General features: G+C 36.1%; 1 pseudogene; it reads left to right on the forward strand.

Moving 5' to 3' along the window:
* Positions 1–3133: 3133 nt before the first annotated feature.
* LOC120593687 (uncharacterized) lies at positions 3134–3252 on the forward strand (annotated as a pseudogene).
* The last annotated feature ends 4753 nt before the right edge of the window (positions 3253–8005 follow it).

The following is an 8005-nucleotide window of genomic DNA, read 5'->3' on the forward strand; positions in this document are numbered from 1 at the left end:
TCAATATTTATTTCCGGCTGCTAGTGTGCATTGCTATTGGAAAATTGGTGTATTGTTATTTTTTTTTTAAAAAAAAGGCTTTTGGGGGGGCTCATTTTCAGAAGTTGAAAAGAAAAATTTGTGTCTTGTCATCTTGTGACATCACTTAAATTTATATGTCATGCTCTAGAATTAAATCATTGAACAAAAATAAATTGAATGCCCTTCTGAAATTCTCATATCATAATTCCAAACTGTGTTCAGTGAATTAGGAAATTTAATACCCTGACAGCATTCAGGAGGTGATAAAGATAGGCAATGCATATATGCTTCAAAAGTTAAGTAACTACAACAGACATTAGTATATGTCAAAAGGTGCCAACTGAATAATCTGAGGAATAAAAGCTGTGTATTCAGTAGCAGAAGTGGAGAAGCTGCCAAAGAATCTGAGGTAAATGGGACAGCAGAGTCATCAGATGGTGGGACAGGGACAGTGGGAGCTGAAGGACTGTCTGAAACAGAGTTTTCAGGGAGGGAATGGGGGGAGGTGCATTTGGACTTTTAGCTTGATAATACAAAACATTGAAATATTATCACAAATAGTTCTCCATTTTCTCCCTCGATTACAATTATTCTCAATTATTTATTTCCATTAAGTTCTCTCCCTTTTCTGTTTTTGTCCTTAATTTAAGTTTCTAAATATAAATATGCATGCTGCCCAGGAGAGAGACACATAGTTGGTCTCACTTTTCCAATAAGCACTAAAAAACAGGTGGCGACAAGCAATTTTGGTTGATGATAATGTTTAAAATATTTTATTTTATTTTATTTTACATGGGATTTTTTTTCCTGACTCCTTTTCATCCAACAGGCTCATGACATTGTCAGCAGTCCTGAAACACATTATATATTTGTTATATCTCTTTCTAATTCTATCTTAATAGTCTAGATCTGTTATCAGAAGTCTTGAAAGTTTGATTTAAAACAAAATCAGATGTAGAGAAATGAGAACCCTCATACATTGCCAGGGAGAATGTAAAATAGTGCAGCTGCCATGGAAAACAGTTTAGTAGTTCCTCAAAACATTAAACACAGAGTTACCTAGGACCTAGCAATTACCCAAGGGAAATGAAGATATATGTTCACACAAAAACTTGTATATTGATGTTCATAGTAGCATGATTCATAGTAGCCAAAAAAGCAGAAACAACCCAAATGTCTTTCGACTGATGAATAAATGAAAAAGATGTGGTATATCTATACAATATTATTCAGCCATAAGAAGGAATGAAGTACTGTTGCATGCTACAACATGGATGAATCTTAAAATCATTATGCTGAGTGAAAGAAGCCAGTCACAAAGGACTGCACATTGTATGATTCCACTTATATGAAATGTCCAGAATAAGCAAATATATAGAGACAGAAAGTAGATCAGTGGTTGCCTAGGGCTGTGGGGAGAGGGAGAGTTGGGAGGAATTGGGGAATGATTGCTAAAGGATTTCTTTTTGGGGTAATGAAAATATTCTAAAATTAGATTGTAATAATGGCTGTGATCCAGGACAGGGCAAATTTCCCTGAGTGGTGGAGACCAAATCGTGCACCGAGAGAAGAAGAGGGCCCTTTGGCAGAGAGTGTAGAAAGAATTCAACACATATGCCTAAGTTAGGGTCAAAAGGAAAGTTTATTAGAAAAAGGGCAACACTCCACGGACAGAGGGCGGTTTCCTCTCAGAGGCCGAGAGTGAGAGACCTTAAGAGAGACATGGACAGTGAGAGACACAGAGTAAAGAGTACTGGGAGAAAGACAGTGAGAAAGAGACTGAGAGTAAAGGCAGTGAGAGGAACACCATGTGTTCGGGGAATTCAGTTTATATATCATCTGTTATTTTCTGTGAGTTACAGTTTAAAGACTTTGTTTACCCATTTCCTTTGATACGAACATAGAGTGAGAAAGGGGAAGGGGAAGAGTGTGTAGCATGAAAAGATAAGAATAGTAGCCTGAAAGGCCTGCTGGCAGTTCCCAGCCGTTAGTCCATAGGTTCCCTATGATTTTAGCCATAGGGAATGAATAATTTTATTTGTGTAAGGCAAACCACTTAAAGACTGTTTTTCCTGTTTCCTCTTCACAGGTGTGGGAAATAGGTTGTTAGCAATCCCAGCAGAAATCTTCCTTTGTTCTGCAGGTGTCCTGAGGCCTGGCTGCAGAGCTGATCAGCATATTGCAGTCTCTGAATGTAGCTTGATTTAACACTTTAATTCTCTTGCCTTCTCTCTACATTAGTTGCACATTGTGAATATATTCAAAACCATTGACTGTATACTTTAAATGGGTGAATTGTATGTTATGTGATTTATATGTGAATAAAGATGTTTTAAAAATCAAGTAGTAATATTTTTAAAAAGTCTTTTTTTGCTTTGTATTTTGGCTCTTGTCTTGGTAGTCTCAACCTCCTGCTGTTGTCTATACAATGACTGTTATTTCATACCAGATATCTTATTCTATAATTTCCCTGGATCACCTATTTTGGATTCTAGGACTTTCTAGAACTTTCTTTGTAATCTGTCTCAAGGTTCTCTTCCGCATCAAATGATTAAAAGAAAACAACTTTGTTTTTATAAATTCCTCTCTATGCTCAGAAATTGAAATTGGTTTCCTACCAAATGTGATATCAGGGAAATAACATCATTTTTACAACTGAAAACCCAAAGTTTCTGATGTAAGCTGAGAGTTTATTCTTTAAATGAGATAAGATTATAATATTATATGTATTTTTTAAATCAACCTCACTAGATGTGTACATCTAAAAAGTTCTAGCACTTTGTAGGTAGACATTTTATGAGGCTTTGTATTAATGTTGATATTGATGAAATCATTGCTCAAACACTTTTGTTAAGTTTGCCTCCAAACCACGATATGTGATTTTTAAAATATCCCGACTGGCAATACATTTCTGTTCTTTAATGGTGATTTACTTTTTAGCAATAGTCAAAAGCCACCCACATTTGATAGGCAGATCAAAAGACCAATCGGGAGAATATTTTTTAATGTCAAAAATAAAATATGACTCTAAGGTAATGAAACTTTTTTTCCTAGGTAACACAACCTAAATCTGAACTCACTTTAAAAATATGAGTTTTGAAAAATAATTTGAGTCTACAGCCATGCTACCCTGAACAAACCCAATCCCTTCTGATCTTGGAAGCTAAGCAGGGTTGGGCCTGGTTAGCACTTGGATGGGAGACCACCTAGGAAGACCAGGTGCTGTAGGTGTAAAAAATTTAAAAAATAATAAAAGAATTTAAAAATAAGGGATTGTAAGCTGACAAGGTCCTTGCAATCTGTGAGGTCAACCAAGGGTTGCCTTGCCTAAAATAATAATAATAATAAAATTAATAAAATAAATTTAAAAAGAAAAATAAATAATAAAAAAAGAAAATAATTTGAGTAGTGACAGTATTATTGGAATGAACCTCTGGCTTCTCACCAGATGCAATGCTAGGGACTTTACATAGATAATTACAATAAATCCTTCCAATAGTTCTGCAGGGTAAAGTTATCCCCATTTTACTGATAAGGAAACAAGGTCAGAGAAGCTGGACTATATATCCAAGTAGCCTCAGCTATCCTGAGGCAGGGCTGGTCCTCAGATCTCCAAACTGCTGACTCTCCATGGGGCCAGTTGGGTCATAAACGCTTTCATCTTTGTTTTAAAAGTTAGTGCGTTTGCTTTATTCTCGGAGTGGTTTACAATTTTTATGTCCTAATTCTACCTATTGTGTGTATGTCCAAGCTTGAAGCTGTGTAGGGTCTTCCTCAAAGATCTAGAGCTTTTCTGCCCTTCCAGGCCTCCTTTCTTATCTCCTCATTTCAGAATAGAACTACATGTTAAGTTTAACTAGCAACAGTTGAGTGCAGCACTTTTCTACTATAATAACACCAAGAACTTCTAATTTACCCTTTGTCAAAATTAGCACAAATTCAGAGTCAGTGGAATCCAAATTAATGAAGGTTTGTCATGTTTTTTCTGGGAACTCCTTGGTCGATCCTTATGCCATGCACTATTCAATGCTGTGCTTTTCAGCTCACGAAATCAGAGAACATAGTCTAAGGGAGCAGGGCCAAAGAAAAGTATTAGGAGGATAGTGTTAAAACCTGTAATAACATGTAAACCATGAATATAGCTAGGGGAACTATCCATCCATGGAATGAACATATTAGTGTAAATGAATTAAGAATTAGAAATTAATGAGGTCTATTAATTGAGTTGAATCCTATAATCTGGTAAAATTCAAATAGCATTTTCTTTTTATTGGCTTATGGACTGCCCGAATGAACACCACTAGAATGTTTGGAAAGCAGGTTTGACTTCAAAAAAAAAATCCAATACTTAAAATCTTTTAGGAGGGCCACACTGAAGTAGCTTAACTACCACTTGGCTTTAGAGCTGTGGATTCCTAGAATTAGTAATAATAATAATAATAATAATAATAATAACAACAACTTACATAGTACTACCTATGTGCCAAGCACTGTTCTAAGTTGATTCACTTCACCTTCATAGTTATGCAGTAGGTTCTATTATCATTATCCCCACTTTACAAGTGAAGAGATCAAGACACAGGTATCTTAAGCAATTTGCCCAGGATCACACAGCTAGTAAGTAGTGAAACCAAAATTTAAATGCGTTCTAAATCATTACATTACCCAGCCTCTCTTTATGCTATGCTGCTTCTAGTGTGAAGTGGCTTGGCAGAGAGGACAGGGCTGGTAGCTAAGGACAGTCTCTTTTTCTTGGGCCAAAAAGATTTTGCCAGGCAAATCATCGAAAATAGTGATCTTTCAAAACATTTATTTGGAATGTTTCTACGTGACAAAAAAAACAACTAAGCCTTTCTCCCCTTTGTAATTGATTCTTTTTGTGGCGGATTGCATTATTGTTCCCATCTTGTCCTCCCTCTCCAACTCCATACCTTTTTCCCTGTAACTTTGTGGTTCCTCTCACTAGAGACTGAATCTATTTCTCCAGTCCTTGACTTCAACCTCAGCCATGTGATTCACTTTGGCCAAAGGGATCTTAGCGAAAGCGATGGAGCTTAAAATGTGCTTGCACAACTGGATTGCTTTCCTTTCGCTGGCCATCGCCATGAGAATTACGTTCTCTGGAGAGCTGGCTGGTCCAGGAGGATGGAGCAGATCTCTGAGCCAAGCCCAGCCGAGCCCAGCCTGCACCCCGGGAGCCGACTCCCTCGTCCCCTCACACACACACACACACACACACATTGACACACACACCCCACCAGTCTGCAGATGTGTAAGAGAAAATAAATGATTGTTGTTTAAGCCTTTGGATTTTGAGGTGGTTTATTTTGAGGTGGTTTATTTATTGTTTAAGCCTCTGGATTTTGAGGTGGCAATAATTACTCCATTTTCTTTTTTATTTTAGGTACCAATTCCTCCCACCCATGAACAATCTCAGACACATTTGCCTATATCTAATTACAGCAAATACTCACAGCCACCTTTCCCTCTTCTATTACCTTTCTCCTTTACATGGCTTTATACCACTACACATCTTTTCTTTTGTCCTCCTTAGCACTTTTGATACACTTTTGCCTGATCCACAACTGCCTCTGTGATGGCATTGGTGACACTGTGACCGTGGAACCACAAGTGATCACTGTTCCTCTCTACTCTCATGCACACTGTGATCTTATTGGTTAAAATAATCCAAACAAGTATCTTTAAAAGGAAAATACAGAGGTCAGTTTTCAAAAGCCAATAATTCACTGACTCTTTTATTTTACGAAGTGCTTCTAAGGGATCATATGTGATTTCCAAATGGACTAGATTTAATCAATTACTACCTGTCCCTTTTCAGTAAATGTGCCTATAACAGTCATTTACATTTTGATGGAAACTTAAGTCACTCTTCTAAAGGGATATTATATTTAAATCACTCTTCCAAAAGTATTTATATTCAATTTATATTGAAATAATTTCAAACATACTCAGAAAAGTTGCAAGAATATTATAGCGAAATTCCAAACTCCCTTCACCCATGTTGCAATTAACATTTTGCAACATTTGCTTTATGATTGTCCCTTTTTTTTCTCTTTCTCTGTTTTTTTCCTGAACCATTTGAGACTAAATTGCAGACCTCCTGTCCTTTTTCTCCTAAATGCTTCCATGTGCATTTCCTAAGAACAAGGACATTCTCTTATGTGATCACAGATAAATTATTCAAATCAGAACATTTAATGTTGATATAGTGCTATAATCTGATAGTTAATCTGTATTCAAATTTTCCCAATTGACCCAATAATATCTGGCGTAGTGTTTCCCTCTTTTTTTGGATTCCCTGAATCCAATTCAAGATCACAGATTGCAATTAATTGGCACATCTCTTTAGTCTCTTTTGAGCTAGAGCAGTTCCTTAGCCTTTCTTTGGCTTTTGTGACATCAACATTTTGGAGTTGTAGAGGCCAATTATTTCCTAGAATGTCTTTCAATTTAGTATTATCTGAGGTTTCCTCATAGTTAGATTTGGGTTATGCATTTTTAGCCGGAATGCTACATAGGTGGCATTTGCATTTGAAAATCTAATTGTGATGAAGACAATATGTCATAATTATGTTACATTAAAGACTCTATCTGCTAAAGAATAATTTTCGAGGGAGGGAGAAGTTGACTATTCTATTTCTATTCGAAGCCAATATTATTTCTCTGTGGTATACGATTGTGATCTAAATGGATAATATACTTTAACAAGAACATACTGTGATTACTGTCATGCAGTAATTACAGGAAGATTTTGGCTCAATATAAAAACCTTTCTAAATTTTAGAGCCACATAAAGGCGTCTTCAATTTTGTGAACCTTCTAACTCTGAACATCTCTGCTGGGGAAGGCAGGGAGGTCATTTAGGCATAAGACCAGGACTGGACTAGACGACCACTAAGGTACTTTCTGATCCCATGTGTTCCAGGAAGGCTGGTATCTCCATTCACCTTAGCTTTCTAATTGCAAGCAAGGATATCACTCTTTGAATCAATGGGAAAAGTTTTAGTATATTAAGAATCTGCATAGCATATGAAAAGATGCTCAATTTTGCTAAACATTAAAGAAATGTAAATTAAAACTGCTGAGATTCTACCTTTCACCTATGAGATTAGCAAAAATCTAAAAGTTTAACAACACATTGGGTTGGTGAGAATGTGGGGCAATATACTGTCTTATGTATTACTGATGAGAACACAAATTGGTATATAACTTCTTTGGAAAGTAATTTAGTAATAGATATCAAAATTATAGATTAATTTGACCTTCAAAGAGCAATTAAGTTTTGCGGAATTCATTCTACAGATATACTTGCACACAAGGAAAATGATATAAGCACAAGGTTACTCAATGCAGCCTTGTTTGTAACTGCAAAAGCTTAAAAACCAGGCAAATGTCCATCAATAGAGAACTGAGGAAATAAATGTTTAAATATCCACCCAATTGAATAGCATGTAGATGTCAAAAATAGAGTGGTAGGGGCGAAACTCTTTATGTACTGATCTAGAGAGAGCTCTAAAATATAGTAAGTGAAAAACTGCAATCGTTTTTATATGTAGAACAGTTATTTTACTATCTTACCTTTTTTCCTACTTCTTCCACTCCCTTACTATATGCACATTTGTTTGTATGTCCATATGTAAACTAAAAACAATAGTGAGGGGAGATGTCTTGGCAAATGGAGGACAAGGAATGTATTATCTATCCAAAAATTAAATTTAAAAATAAATAACCAGAATGAACAGAAAATGGTAAAAACAAACAACAACAACAAAAAGATTCTGTTTCCCTTCCTGCCTACCTAGAGTTATAAACTCCAGAGGCAACTTTAAATGACTAGTGCAGGAGTATGAAATCCTAGATACTTGCTTCTGATCTGAATAAACTTGGAGGTGTAATTTAGGTTCTAGAGCTCTCCACAGGATCATGCTTAGGTTGGGACTTTGCTTGAAACTGCACACTTCCT

Source organism: Pteropus medius, unplaced genomic scaffold (assembly GCF_902729225.1).
Source record: "Pteropus medius unplaced genomic scaffold, Ma_sr-lr_union100, whole genome shotgun sequence".
Classification (NCBI taxonomy): domain Eukaryota; kingdom Metazoa; phylum Chordata; class Mammalia; order Chiroptera; family Pteropodidae; genus Pteropus; species Pteropus medius.